Consider the following 14,645-nt stretch of genomic DNA (forward strand, 5'->3'; position numbering starts at 1 on the left):
ACCAATGCCTTTTCCATAGCTGATGAGGCATAGTTCCCTCTTTTCACTCTGGTCAACCCTACAGATCTCTTCTTCCTTTTGCTGGTATCCATGTTATGGAACACTTTGATTTGTATGTCCTTCTGAGGCACTACTAATGCTGGAGTGTTCAGATGTACAAGTGAACATATTCCTCCCCAGTTGGGTGGTAGCTGCACGTATGCCTTCGACCTGCAGGCCCAATAGTGGTCCATTAGCACTGCTGTTCCGACCTTCATGCCCAGTATCTTCAAAGTCTGATTGCATCCTTTATCTTCCACAACGTCTACTTTATCATCATTCTGGAAACATAAAGCTGCTTCCTTGAGCGGTACAATGGGCATGGGCCCTGCTTTGTTTTTCTAACCATGATATGATATGGCATTTGTAACATGCCTATACACAAGTGTTTCAAGGAGCAACAAGGCAAGGAAGGGGACACCGAGGGAGGACAGAGACAACAATCTTATTGGCCAAGTGACATTGAGATTGCGCAAGTGTAGAGGAGGGGGAGGTGAAAAGTGCCAGGGGAAAGGGGAAGGGCAGTGCTGTACATGGGATCAAAACAATAACAAAAAGTGTGGTCAGCAGGTGGCAGGTACAAGGGTAAGTGCAGACAGCAGGTGCAGATAAGGGGACTGTGTAGCTACAGATACAGACCAAAGTGCAAAGGTTGCTGGGAGGCAGTACAGGTGTGCAACTGGGCGGGAGAGGGACCTGGGTCCAAAATCAGAGGGTAGCCAGGTGACCAGAGCAGAATCAGACAGGAAATCAGCAGGGGAGAGGAAGAGAAGGCAGAAGCAAAGAGGAAGGTGTTGAGGTGCTTCCGGAACTGGAGATGGCTTTCCTCAAGTTTCAGAGAAGCGGGGAGGCTGTTCAAGAGGGAGGCCCCAGTTGAAGAAAGAGATCTACCACCAACACGTTGCTTGGAGAAGTAACTGACCCTGCAGGAATTGGAGGTGGAGGAGCAAAGCGCTCGAGTAGGAAGGTATTTATGAAGAGAGAGTTGGAGGTATTGAGGACCCTGGCCCCAGAAGGCCTTGTGGACAATGCAGAGGGTCCTGAACTTAAACATTGCAGCCACTGGAAGCAAATGCAGAGATTTCAGTGCTGGAGAGATACGATCCCTGGGCTTGAGACCAAGGACAAGTCTCTCAGTCCTGTTCTGGATCAGTTGCAGAGGGTGGAGAGTAGAAGCAGGCAGATTTAGAGAGAGGCTGTTGCAGTAGTCCAGCCTAGAGAGAACCAGAGCTCTAGAGACAGTGAGATTCTGGGGGAAGGAGAGGAAAGGAAGAATACCTCTGAGGAGGTGAAGTTGGTAGTTTGACTTCTTAGAGACGTCAGAGATGTAAGAAGAAAAGGAGAGTGTGGAGTTGAAGATGACCCAGAGGTTCTTAGCATCACAGGTGATAGCAGGAAGAGGGCCAAGGGAGGCCGGCCAGAGAGTGACAGGAAAGGAGGGTGCAGGTGTGCTGATGAGGATGATCTCCATCTTACTGGCATTAAGGCAGAGATCGGTGGCGGCACACCACTCCTGGATAGCAGACAGACAGTCAGAGATGAGAGAAGGAGAAGAGGTGGCAGAGGGGAGCCGGAAAATGAGCTGAGTGTCATCTGCATAGCACGGAAAGTTGGAGCAGAGAGCGGCAATGCGGTGGGCTAGAGGTGCCAGGTATTGGTTGAACAGCCAATGAGAGAGGTTAGACCCCTGGGGAACACCACAGGTAGAGTGTGAGATAGAGGAAAGTAAGGACCCCAGTTGGACCTGGGAGGGTCGATAAGGGAGGACCGCGGTCAGCCAGGGCAGGACCTGATCGGTGATACCCAGGTTATCATGGAGACGATTGAGCAAGATGGCATGGTTGACCGTGTTAAAGGCAGAAGAGAGATCGAGTAAGATGAGGACAAAGGGGAGATTAGAAACAAGGTTAGAGAGCAGGTCTTAGCGGATGTTCAGGAGAGCAGTCTCCATGCTTCTCGCTGCTCTGAAGCCAGACTGATGGTCATGGACACAACTGACAGATTCAGTGTGAAGATTAAGCTGGGAGATGGCCAGCTTTTCCAGGTGTTTGCCCAGGAAAGGAGTGATAGAGATCGGGCGATAGTTAGCCGGGCAGGAGGGGTCGGCTGAGGTTTTCTTGCGAAGAGGGTGCACAAGAGAGTGCTTCAGGGGGAAGGGAAGGCTCTGGTGGCAAAGGAGTGGTTGCAGAAGTCAGCCAGGGCAGGAGCGATGGTGTCAATGTGGTCCTTGATGGTTTTGGAAGAACAGGGAAGAACCTGTTTTGACAAGATCTTCATAGATTGGACTTGTCTAGAAACCTCATCAGGGAAGAACAGAGGAAAGGAAGAGAGAGAGGGAGAAGAGGTGGCCACAGGGGGGCCGCAGGTAGAGGAGAGAGTAGAGGGAGGAGGAGGAGAGGACAGGAGGGTGGACAGGATGTCCTGGGTTTTAGAGATGAAATGAGAAGCCATGTGAGCAGTTTGGCACTTGCTTCTCATTTCTTGAGGCACTTGTCATTTTGTTGCTGTACTACGTCTGCTGCAACCGTTAGGAGAGCATGTGGTTTGCTCCCAACCACTTCTTCTTTGCATCCACCTGCCGTGTATACCTGTCCATACACCAGCACCTGCGATCCTTCCCAGTATCCTGGCATTCCTCCTATTCTCTGGGTCTTGTCTTGGGACACTGTAACTCCTTCTGTGTCACTATCTGTACCTCCCCCTTATGCTGCCCCTTTGTGATATATTCTGTACTTTTGTCTGTATTCCAGTAATCATCCAACATTTCCTGAGTCTTTATGTAGTTATCTTTGTACGGGAACGTCTTCTTGGACATTCATCTTATTGTGGCACGCTTCCCTTGACATTGTCCTCTTATGGTGCAGAGCGATAAATGCATGAGGCATTGTGCTGTTGCTGCTGGAATTTCAATTGCCACAAACGATCTAGATGCACTCAGGGCTTAGGGGATGTGAGAGCAGACATAGCAGCTCTCTCTTGTCATTTGTTTCCCCACTTTGGCCATGCGGCTATACCACGTGTTGTTTGATACTTGGGCCGAATCAGCTATATAAGAATTTACCTGGTTAAAATCTACTCCTGCACTGCATCTAACTCTTTTTACTTCCTTAGCAGTGCTTATTGCCTGCCCATATATGGCTTCTGTAACAACATGGATCGGGTTTACGTTAGTAAGGGTCAAAGCTTGTGCTTGGGAAAACAACAATCTTCATAGAACAAGGAGTGTAAAGCGGAAGAGACAGTCGCCTCATTATGGGTCCGGCAGTAGCTGTGTTGGTAAAAACGGCATGGCTGCCGCGGGAGTTATTTTTTTTCTGGCGTCCAGCAATTAGCACTTACCGGGGCATTTTGGCCACGGCGGTCCCGGTAATTGCCCATTGCCGGGCGCCAGAAAATATTACTCCCCATTCCCATTCGAGTCCCATTGGACTCAATGGGAATGGGGAGGACGGATGCACCGGCATGCACCAGCATCATTTATGAATGGTGCCGGTGCATCCGTCAAGGTCTGCTTGCAGAACTCGTAGTTTGGCGGTCTGCAAACAAAGGTACCAGCAAGCTTACCGGTATTGTTGTTTCCGGACCGGCAACCTCGTAATGACTCCCAGTAGAAGTCACAAAACATTAACACGATATTCTGAACTACATTTCCCATGTTGTTATCCTTTGGTGTTGCTTTTTGTTGGTCCAATAGGTTTGTGCAGCTCACCTGAAAACCCTGCAATATGTGTAATTATCGTGTTAGTGTATGTTAGATTAAGCTCTACACCTATATAATTGGGTGAGTGTTGCGATCAGCAATCGCTCCCAAACTATACGGATTCTCGAATCACCAAGCAGCGTATTGATAGATGGATTTCCACGTGTCAATTGTGGGTATGTCTGAGCTGCATAAAGCAGAAAGGATGAAAAACAGTCGTGGAAGAATCATTTGTTCAGTTTCGATCCATATCACAAACCAGAGAAAGCATTCTTGGAATGAATTATGTCTATTGAAAACCATGTGGCTTGGACAGTCCTTGCTTTCTTGACGAATACCTATTGTAAGAAAAATAATGTGTGCCTAGTCTAGGTGTGCATATTGACCTTCCCTAACTCTCTTGCTCTGCACCATGTTATCCACAGGTGTTGTTCTTCTTCTTTGTCTTTGTCTTCTTCTTGCATCAAATCGTATTCTTTTAGATGGGAAGAGGTCTCACCTGGGCAGGGCTTAACGTCTCCAATGTCATTCCATGCTTTCTTCCCATTCAACTTCATTGCATGGTCTGTGGCTTTCTCCCTCATTGTGTTAAGTGGCGGTCGGATCCGGGCTGATTGCACAATGCGAACAGAGCTATGGGCAAACAGTGAAGCCATCCTTTTTTTTTAAGGTGGCTTTTATTTTTGGAATCTTTTCTTTGAGCAGGCCATTGAGGCGCTCACCCACCCCATTCACTTGCAGGTCATAGGTACAGGTGAATGTGTGCTGTATCCCCAGTAGGGTAGCAATGTGCTCCAAAGTCTCATTCATAAAATGAGGCCCATTGTCTAACCACAGGACCTCACACATCCCCCATTGTGGGAAGGCCTTTGTAACAAGGAGGTTTGCCGCACTGAGGGCATCCGGGTGTGAACAGGGACCCGCTTCGATCCATCGAGAAAATGGGAACTCAACCACTATCATGTAGCGGTAGCCCTGGCACACCTGGATCATATCGACATAGTAGATGTGGAGATGTTGGAATGGCCCGATTGGGCGGGGTATGCTCCCCTCACTACATGTAAAGCATGTCCTGCAGTGAACTTTTTACAGGTAACACAGTTTTCAATAAACGCTGCTATATGTTCCACCTATTAGGACCGAACCAATCTTCCCCAATGTGAGCAGCAAGTACCTCTTTACTCATGTGAGTGCAAACTGCAAAAATGATGTTGGGAGTACTAGCTTGCCTGTGCTTTCCTGTTGCCACAAAGCATCCGTAGGGGATATTGAACATCCCCTTCTCACCCATAAGTCCTTCTCCTCTGTCAGAGCCCTTCCTTGAAATTCCATTATCTGCAGTGGCTGGTATCAAATTATAACCTTCCATTAGAATCATATTGCGCACACAGATACGTTTGTTTGATGGGGTATCGAAGTCTGGTATTCCTGAAAAATATGCTGAACGCTTTGCTTCCGTGTCTGCTGCTTTGTTGTCCCAGGAGACTGCGTCATCCCCCCTCGAGTGGGCCTGGGAGATGAAGCACGTCTATGAGGCTGCCCAATAGGGGTGTGTGCTGCACTAGTGTGCCGTCAGCACGTCAGAAGCCCTTACTCTGCCACAGTGACAGCCCAGAGTGTACTGTAGATGTCAAGTAGATCAAATATTAATACACTGTAATTTCCTGGTCCCTGTTTGCTTCTAATGCCATTATAAGAGCCACTAAATCTGCTGCTTGTGCCAAAAAATGTGAAGGCAATCTTGCGCTTGCCATTTATTCTGCTGTACCGTCTGCTTTTACTCTCACCACTGCCATTCCCGTATGCCTTTCCCCTGTTGTCTGGTCTATCATAGATGACCAGTCAATGTAGAGAACTTCTTTTCCCTTCAAGTGGCTTTTCCCCCACCTTGGCAAGGTCGGCCTACTGTTACATGCATGTAGTACCATTGTGTACATAATCTCCCTCTTCTATTGATCCAGCTAAAAAACATTGCCGGTATGACAGTCCTGCACCTGACAACTTTGATTGCTGGATTCAAGATAATTACCTCATATCCAGAAGCTCTCTGCACGGTCAACGTACTCTTGGGTCGTTCGAGAATGGCAAATAGGGCATGCTGCACATAAAGTGTGGTGCTACACCCCATAGTAATACTCGCTAACCTCTCTACCTCTCTACCGCGAATGCGGCAGCAGCCAGAGCTTGCTCACAAGGTTAATGTCCGCTCATTCCTGGGTCCAAACGTCCACTATAATAAGCTAATGGCATGTGCCCTAGGGTAGTCTTCTGTGTGAGTAGCAGTCATCACTACTCCATTGGAGTGTGAGAACAAATACAAATTGTTGTTATAGTCTGGCATCCCTAATACAGGAGCTGTGCATATTGCTTTCTTCAGTTCCTCAAAGACTTTGGTAATTTTAAGTGTCCATACCAATTTGCCATTTCCTCTCTGTGCCTCCCTGAGCCCGCTCAATAAGGTCCCGTATATATGCTGTAGTCAAACACCCAGGTTCTGCAGTAATTGCAAAGGCCCAACAACGGCTGCATTTCTCTCACTGCCTTTGGCATCAACATTCTATGGATCACCTCAACCAATTTATGGAGTCCCTTTTTGCCCTTCTTGTGATGTCAATTGCCCTATATATATAGCACTTCTTTCTGGCAATATTGTAGTTTTGCCTTGTCTACTTTGTAACCCTTTTCTGCCAACACTGCCAGCAAATATACTCAGTCATCTTGGCACTGTTCTTCTGACTTGCTAGAAATTAGAATGATGTCCACTGATTGTAGGACTGTGCTTGCTAGCTGTATGTTGCCTAGATCCATCTGAAGAAGGAAGGTGACTCACAGTACCCTTGGACGAGTCTTGTGTGTTTCCACTTCCGGTTTATATATAGAAATGAGATTAGGTCCCGTGACTCTTCCTGAAGTGGTATAGAAAAGAAGGTGTTCTTCAAATCTATTACCTATATAAGTGTGTAGCTTCCATTGCGATGCTGCACAGAATTGTCACTGGGTTCGGAACTAATGGGAATTCTGCTTCTACTATTTGGTTCAAAGGACGCAAATCATGGTTGAAAAGCCATGAATCCCCTGTCGCATTTTTCACCGGATACACTGCAGTGTTCTGGAGGTACCAGAATGGCTTGCTTCACTAATGCGGTGATCGTCTGATAGATGCCCTCATCTGCTCCCCTCGATAGGGGATACTGTCTCGCCCTTGGTAAAATAGCCTCTGGTTTAAGCTTTATCTTGACCAATCCAATCCCTTTTAACAGACCCACGTCGTACGGAATATTAGTCCATAAGAAACTGGATACCCGCCCTAAGTCTTCCTCGAGAAATGGTGGTGGCGGTTTTCACAAAACACAGTAATTCTCTGCGGCACTTGCTTATAATGTCTCTCCACCCAATGTGTAATGCTTATGTTAAACACCACCTCGCTATCTGATCTGTCATCTTGGAATACATCCTTATCTGTCATGTCAGTCAACCTGTATCCTTCCCCCACTGCAATTACAGTCCTCCATGATCACCCTGTATCGTCAGTCACATGCATTACTATTCGTTCATCTCTCACTATAACTGCCTCGAGTTCTATTGGGATTACCTTTCCTTTTTTCTCATCTAAGGGAATCATTGTTCTAAATAGGAACTCATTGGGTATGCGTAACAGTCTATCTTGTATCCCTGAAAGGCATGCGATGAATACTTCCACCTCATATGAAAACATTTCAATGTCTATGGGCACCCCTTAGTATCGTCCGGCCACAATAAGTTTGCATGAGTTCCCTCCCTTCATGAAATGGATTCCTGGTGTCGAGCACACTATCCCTTGGTCTGTGAATGAAATGGTCATGTTAAGTCGGCTTATCATATCTCTACCCATTATATTCACCGGCTTCTGTCAGGAATATAATAGTGGCATGGTCAAGTTGTGTTCTACCACAGTCAGTAAAAGAAACCAAATTCGTGGCCCCAGAGAATCCCTGTGCAATTCCTGACATTGGTATCTCCCGTCCCTAATACAGGAGCTAGTCACCCCCGTATCCATGAGAAAGGAAAAAGTTGTGTCACCTATAGTCATCCCGATATGTGGTTCCTCAACCGGATTGGGTGTAACAGATAGGATTGAACACATCAGGTCTGTCTGTGAGCTGTCCTATTGTGGATATAATGACATTCCCATCCCAGTGAATGGTTTGCCCCCTACAACAGCTGCTCATCCCAGCTTTCGCGCAGGAGTCAGTATCGTGGAGCCTGCATGCGTCGTCGTCATGATGCTTTGTTGGGTCGGTGCCTGCTGTGCTGGTTGTGATGGCTGCATGTGTCCCTGCATCTGTAATGAATGTGTCCTCGGCAGGTATTGCTGTGTTTGCATGTCTTGGGTAAGCGCCTGTTGTGGTGCGTACATCTGCGCTTGGGTGTGATCTTGCACATGATAGTCAGTCTGCTCTGTTTGGTACATAGGATGTGGCTGGATTAACACATAATGAGGCATCCCGCCCTGTATCTGCACACTCACAATATGTGGCCACTTTGTCCACACACCCAACAATGTGTGGGACCCCCATTGGCCTTTGCTGTCCCCATTTATTTATTTATTACATTTGTTACACGGCCAGACCCTGGGGTATCACAGCGTGGTTACAGACAGCTTAGGCATTGATAGTCAGGTAATTACATGCAGATGGACAGTAATGCAAAGGTTTTACAGTGAGAATTACAAACATAGGAAAATACAGTGTGAGCATAATTATTTACATGTTCAGGAGCTGAACAGTTACTGAAATTGTTTGAATAACCACGTTTTTAGCAATTTTCTAACGCCATGGAAAGATTTGTCTTTTTTGATGCTGAGAGGGAGGGAGTTCCAATGTTTAGGGGTCAGAACTTGGAAGCTGCTACCCCCAGCTCTAGTGATTTTGTAACAGGGTATTGCCATGAGCAGATTGTCTTTGGATCTCAGTGATATGGTTGATTCTTTCTTAGCTATGGCGTTGTTCAGATAGATGGGTGCTTTTTTGTGAAGGCATTTGTAGGCGATGCATAATGTCTTAAAGATAATTCTGGCTTTGATGGGCAACCAATGGGATTCCCTCCTAATCTTATAGATATGATCAGATTTTTGTATTCCTAATGCAGCCCGTAATGCTTTATTTTGCATTAGTTGTAGTTTATTGAGGTTGGTGTTGGAGGTCCCTGGTAATAACACATTACAACAATCTAACTTTGATAAAATCAAGTCCTGGGCCAGAGTGGTGCAGTTGGTGGGTGTTAGAAATTGGCATCTTAAGGCAATTAATTTCGAGGTATAGGAATTGGATGAGGAGAGTGCACTTATATGTTTGGCCATTGTGACGTTGACATCTAGGTAAACTCCTAGGGCTTTTACTTGCTTAAGTACTGGAATCAACGTGCCGTCAATGTTGATAGCGGAGTAGTTCGGGTGGAGGGCACCTATTTTATCTTGGGATCCCACAATGAGAATCTCTGTCTTCTCATTGTTAAGGCAGTGGCTATTCAACGCCATCTAGTTCTGGATTATGGCATACATTTTGTTGATGGTTAGTGTGTCTTGGGTGTAAGTTGCTGAAATGGGTATGAGGATCTGGGTGTCATCTGCAAAATTAGTTTAGATGACACCCATGTCGTCTAATGCCGAAAAGAGAAGCTTCGTGTAGGCATTATAGAGGGTTGGCGAGAGACACAAACCTTGGGGTACCCCAATGGGGACTGGGATGGGATTAGCAGCTTCTTTCCTTATGGAGACTCTAGATATATGTTTGGCTAGGAAGGATTTCCTCCACATGGTGGCATCTTTGGGGAAGTTGAAGTCATTAGCTAGAGTAGTGCTCAGCTTGTCGTGATCCACAAGGTCGTACGCTGCAGACAAGTCTAACAGCAGAAGTATGCAGAGTTTTCCTGAGTCCCTGATAGTATCCATCTGGAGCTTTAGGTCAAGGAGTGCCGTTTCTGTGCTATGGTTGGGCCTAAAGCCAGATTGTCTAGTTCCAAGGAGATGGTTTTGTTCCAGGTGGGCTTGTACATGTGTACAGGCTATTTTATCTATGATTTTGAGGAAGAACGGGACCGGGGTTATTGGTCGACAGTTTGTGGGTACAGTTGAGTCCAGGGTTGTTTTTTTTATATAATCGGGGTGACCCAGGCTTCTTTGATGCTGGCTGGGACTATGTTGGTGTTGAAGGAAGCATTGATACATTTGGTTATAATAGGGGTGAGGGTGGGAGCACATGATTTAACTGCTTGCGCTGGGACGTTGTCCCCTTTACAATCAGAGGCTTTTAATTTGTAGATAGTGTCAAGCACTAGTTCTTGGGTGACTGGGGTGAAGTAAAATAATAGTTTGGTATTCTCATTGGATTTTATGGGGGAGTTGTTGTTAGAGACGTTTTTATCAGCTAATATTTGTCTTTTGGTTATTATTTTATTTTGTAAAAGAGCAATCTTAGCGACTAGAGCATCTTGAATGATGGTGCACCATTCTTTGCTGGAATTAGCAGAGGCCGTGACTGGTGTGGGGTTTTCCAATTCTCTCAGGATAGAGAAGAGTTCTTTAGAGTCCGACGACGCGTTGCTAATGCGAGCATTGTAGGCATTAGCTTTCTGGGTGATAATTGCAGCTTTATAGGTTTTATTTAGAGTCTGAATGGTGTTGGCACAAATCAGTAGTGGGATGTTTTTTATGCGTGTGTTCAAGTACACGTTTGGTTCTTCTTAGCAATACTAACTCTTCGTTGAACCAGAAACAGGATCTTTTGTCAGCGCATTCCATTTTAGTTGTTAGTGGTGCTACCGCATTGATAGTGGCAGTGAGGCATTTGTGTAGGAGTCTGCAAGGATGCATGGGGTTGTCACTAGTGACCAAACTAGTTTCTAACGCTTTGCTAAGTATAGGAGCAAAATTATCAGCTGAGAGCTTGCAAATATTTCTGGCTTCGTAAGTGTCCGTAACATTGGTCTTACGGGGGCAAGATTCATTGCACATAAGAGTGAGCTTTATACAATGGTGGTCTGTCCAGCTTAGGGGTGAGATAGACTCAATAACTAATGTGGTGTTAAGTGAGAGAATCCAATCTAATGTTCTCCTCTGGGTAGCCCATGAAACCCTCACGTGTTCTGCATTAGATGCCCAAACCATCTTCCTCAAGGTATCCCTCCTCATCCCCTTTGCCACTGATTCATGTCCCCTCACCTTGCAAAATCTCCCCCTGTCATCTTTGGTCAGTTCTGTGCATGCTGAGCAACTACTCCATCTCTGGTCATTAACATTACCCCTTCCATTGCATACTTGGATCATTTCTTTTGCTCTAACTTTGCTTCTGCTTGTTTCCTCTCCTCACGCTTCTTTCTCGTATTCTCTTGCATTAGTTGAATATCTGACCATGGTTTAGCCTCCATCCCTACAGCTTCTTAAGGGTAGCCCCTGATATAATATGTGTTAAAACAAGCCCACTGTTTTGTCCCATGGTTCTCTCGTCTGAAGATGCCATTTCCCTTGAATCTGTTGAATGTATTGAAGTGGGTCTTTGTCCTAGCGCATTTTGCGTGCCATGATCGAGCTTATGTCCGAAGTGTCTGGGTATTGCACGCTTAGAGCCTGCCATATGGCCGCTCGGCAGTTATTAAATGGCACGCCATCATATGCCATGTTCTCTGCTGTCACTCCTGGATGCCATGCTCTTTTCCATGCATCGGCAGCTAACTTCCCAAGGATGGCATAGAGTAGACTCTTCATGTACACTACCGCTAATGTCGTTCCTGCTGTTAGTCTTTCGATCTCATCAATACACTTGCCAGCCCCAGCAGTTAGTGAAGGTAGCTTGCATCTTAAATTGTCTTTGTCCATTTGCTGCCATGGTATATATTGAGGTCGCTCAAAACCCTTGTGCAATACAGAGAACTGTCTCAGTGTCATCCCTCCATCCTGACTCCCCATATCTTTAGTAGTGGTGAACGCCCATGCCATCTCTGTCCTTAACCGTCCTGGCAGGGCCCTGAGCATCTGCGCATACAGAATGATATTGTCCGTGCTCCACGACCCACCCTCTGGAAGCGTTAGTCACCCTTCAATGTCACCCTCTTCTATACCCATATTGTCTTTGCACCCAATATTGTGTCTCTGTCTGGGCTTGCGTCCCTGGAGTGGCGAAAGTGTCTTCTCTCCTCCTCGTCCTCACTCCCTTGTGAATCCTCGTCCGACCCCAGGGTCCCAATACGACTGTCATTGTCCCATTCTATGTCTTCATCAAAGCTAAGTCTCCTTAACATTGTGTCTTCCCGCTGCTTCCCCTTTGCTCGATCTGTAACTCTGTGTTTCCCCCTCACCAATGGTTCAGCACTCATGTCTGCCTGTGGGGAAGCTGTGCTGTTTCTCCTGCTCCTGAAGAGTCCCCCAATCCTTCTTTGTATACCTTTCCCACCCTCATCATTTAAGCGTTGCAAATCCATCTTAATCCCTACCGCTTTCGAAGAGAGCCTTTCTCGGCTCTTGTCCCTGTCTCATTTGCTTCTGCACTTCTCTCTTTCTCTGTGTCAGTGTTCCTTAACGAGCTGCTCAACTTCTAACCTCCTTTTTCCTTGCTTTATCTGCAATTGATTTTCCCGCTCTTCTTCTGCTTTTCTCATTGCTAAAGTCTTCTAGCTCTCTCTCTCTGTTTTCTTTTCTTCCTTTCTTCTCTTTCTCATGCTTCTGCTCACTCGCTCTCTTTTCCCAATCTTTCACTTTCCTTCTTTTCTTCCCTTTCCCTTCTAAGGACTTTCTCTATTATCTCGGCCCATTCTTTTGCTTCCTCCTCCGTGTCTTTACTACTTGACAATTCCTTCCCCATGTGCTCTGTCTCACTTGCTTTTTTTCCATCCAGTTTGAGCAATATCTGTCCGGCTAGCCATTTGTTCAATACTACCAATTCTTGGCCTTCACTAAGTCCTGTTTTCCCCAAGTCATTCTCCTTTAGCTTTGCTTGCATCTCGCTGTGCTCCCTACATTCGCTGCTACTATCTCGCAATGCTTTACTCGCTTGCTGGGCACCATCAGGTGCACCTTCGCCACTACACGCTGGCGGTGCAAAAGTGGGATTGGTTTATTCGGGCGCTGCTTTTAATTCCTTCATGGGGTAAAATCACTTGTGTTCTGTTGCTGTGTCTGTGCCTGCTGTTTGAGGAAGAAGAGGGAGAGGGGGAGCCTATGGCTGTTGGTCCCCCATGTCCTGTTGGATCAGCATCCATTGCCGCCGAACCGAGTCCCCTTCCCCGTCCTGAAACATTTTCCATAACTCTAATATGGCCAATCACTTGCTTAGCCTACTCCCCTGAAAAGCTGCCTGCAAATAAGTGGTCATTTGTTGCAGCACACATTTAGAAAACCTCTATCTTTGGGCCGTGGCTTTGCCAACTTGCACTCTGTGTTGCAAGTTCATTCTGCGCTATACTTGCGTATTTTGTCATGATATCGCGGAAGGGACTAGCACAAATGCTGAAGAGGTGTATAACACTTTATCAATACTAACTTGACCTCAAATCGAGATTTCGACACATCCAATTTTAATCAATACAATATACAAAATCTGTTCTTAGCCTCTCCGGCTCACTACAAAAAGCAAAGGTGTGCTATGCACACCACCCCTCTGTGGCTCTCTGCTCCGGAGGCTCAAATCACAACTCTACTCGGAAGCTACTCAAGCTCCACCCAAATGGCACAACAATGGTTTTCAATTACAATCGGCAAACTGCACACTAAGTTCTACCATGTTCTTGTACGTATCAAGTCGTATTAAACAACCTCACCGGTGACATCACCAGTACTGTAGAGGAAGAAATTTCAATACTGTATCTTTCCATAGATATGTCCGCTTATGAACTGCCCCAAACACAATGACAAACACAACATAACATATATATACAGCCGCCTTCCTATCTCTTAACGAGGAAAACCAATAAATCTTGTGGTCCCTTTTCTATATCATTGCCTTATAGAAATGGACTTCAGAGAGGTGAATCAGGAAACCTTCTTCTGCGATATAAGGTAGCTTCCTCCGTTAACCAATATACTCAGGTAAACCATTATATACTCATCCATTAACCAAGCTAAATTGCCTAACTCAGAGGGAAACCATTATATATTTGTACGTTTTGTTTTTCAAAGGATTTCTTTTTACCCGCAAGCAAGCTGACTGTCTAAGCTGAACAACCAAACTGACCGCCTAACAGACAGGTATCCTTACATCAAATAAAAACTTCAACAAAAGATACCAAGCAAACCTTTCCCCCCATTTGCCCTATATCTGAGTCAATACTTACACTCACTGATCCGCTGAGGGCTTTCGGACACCGACTCTCTCACAACCTGCCACTCTGGCGTCCGGTCTGATAGGAGTTCTACGGGAAGCTAGCAGGAATCTTTCTCCAAATGCGGCTCCTGTAGACCTTCTCTTCATACACGCATGATTTTAGGGATTGATTTACGTGTGTCGACACACAGCCCTTTGGTCATGCGGCGGGACAAGACAGTTTGTCGCTGAAAAATCCTATCGACCCTCCTCTGCTACCACTTTGTATAGGTGTGGCCTGAGCCCTCTAACAGTCACCCCAATTATCAGCATGGACACATTGGCCCATCAAAGACTCCCGCCACAAGAATAGAAGTTACTGGGGCTCATTCTGAGCATGCCGGTCCAGAAACAATGGTGCTGTAAGCTTACTGGTACCATTGTTTCCAGACTGGCATATTACAGGTCTGCCTGCCGGGGCTGCCGTGTCCGACAGGTCTGACGCTGCCGGGCACATCGGCCATGGTAGGTAGACCTGTCACGGAAGCACCGGCACCGTTAATAACAGTGCCAGTGCTTCCGTGTCCCCATTCTCATAGAGTCCTATGTGACTTCACGGGAATGGGGATTAATGA

Source organism: Ambystoma mexicanum, chromosome 13 (genome assembly GCF_040938575.1).
Source record: "Ambystoma mexicanum isolate Mex_15411 chromosome 13, UKY_AmexF1_1, whole genome shotgun sequence".
Lineage (NCBI taxonomy): Eukaryota > Metazoa > Chordata > Amphibia > Caudata > Ambystomatidae > Ambystoma > Ambystoma mexicanum.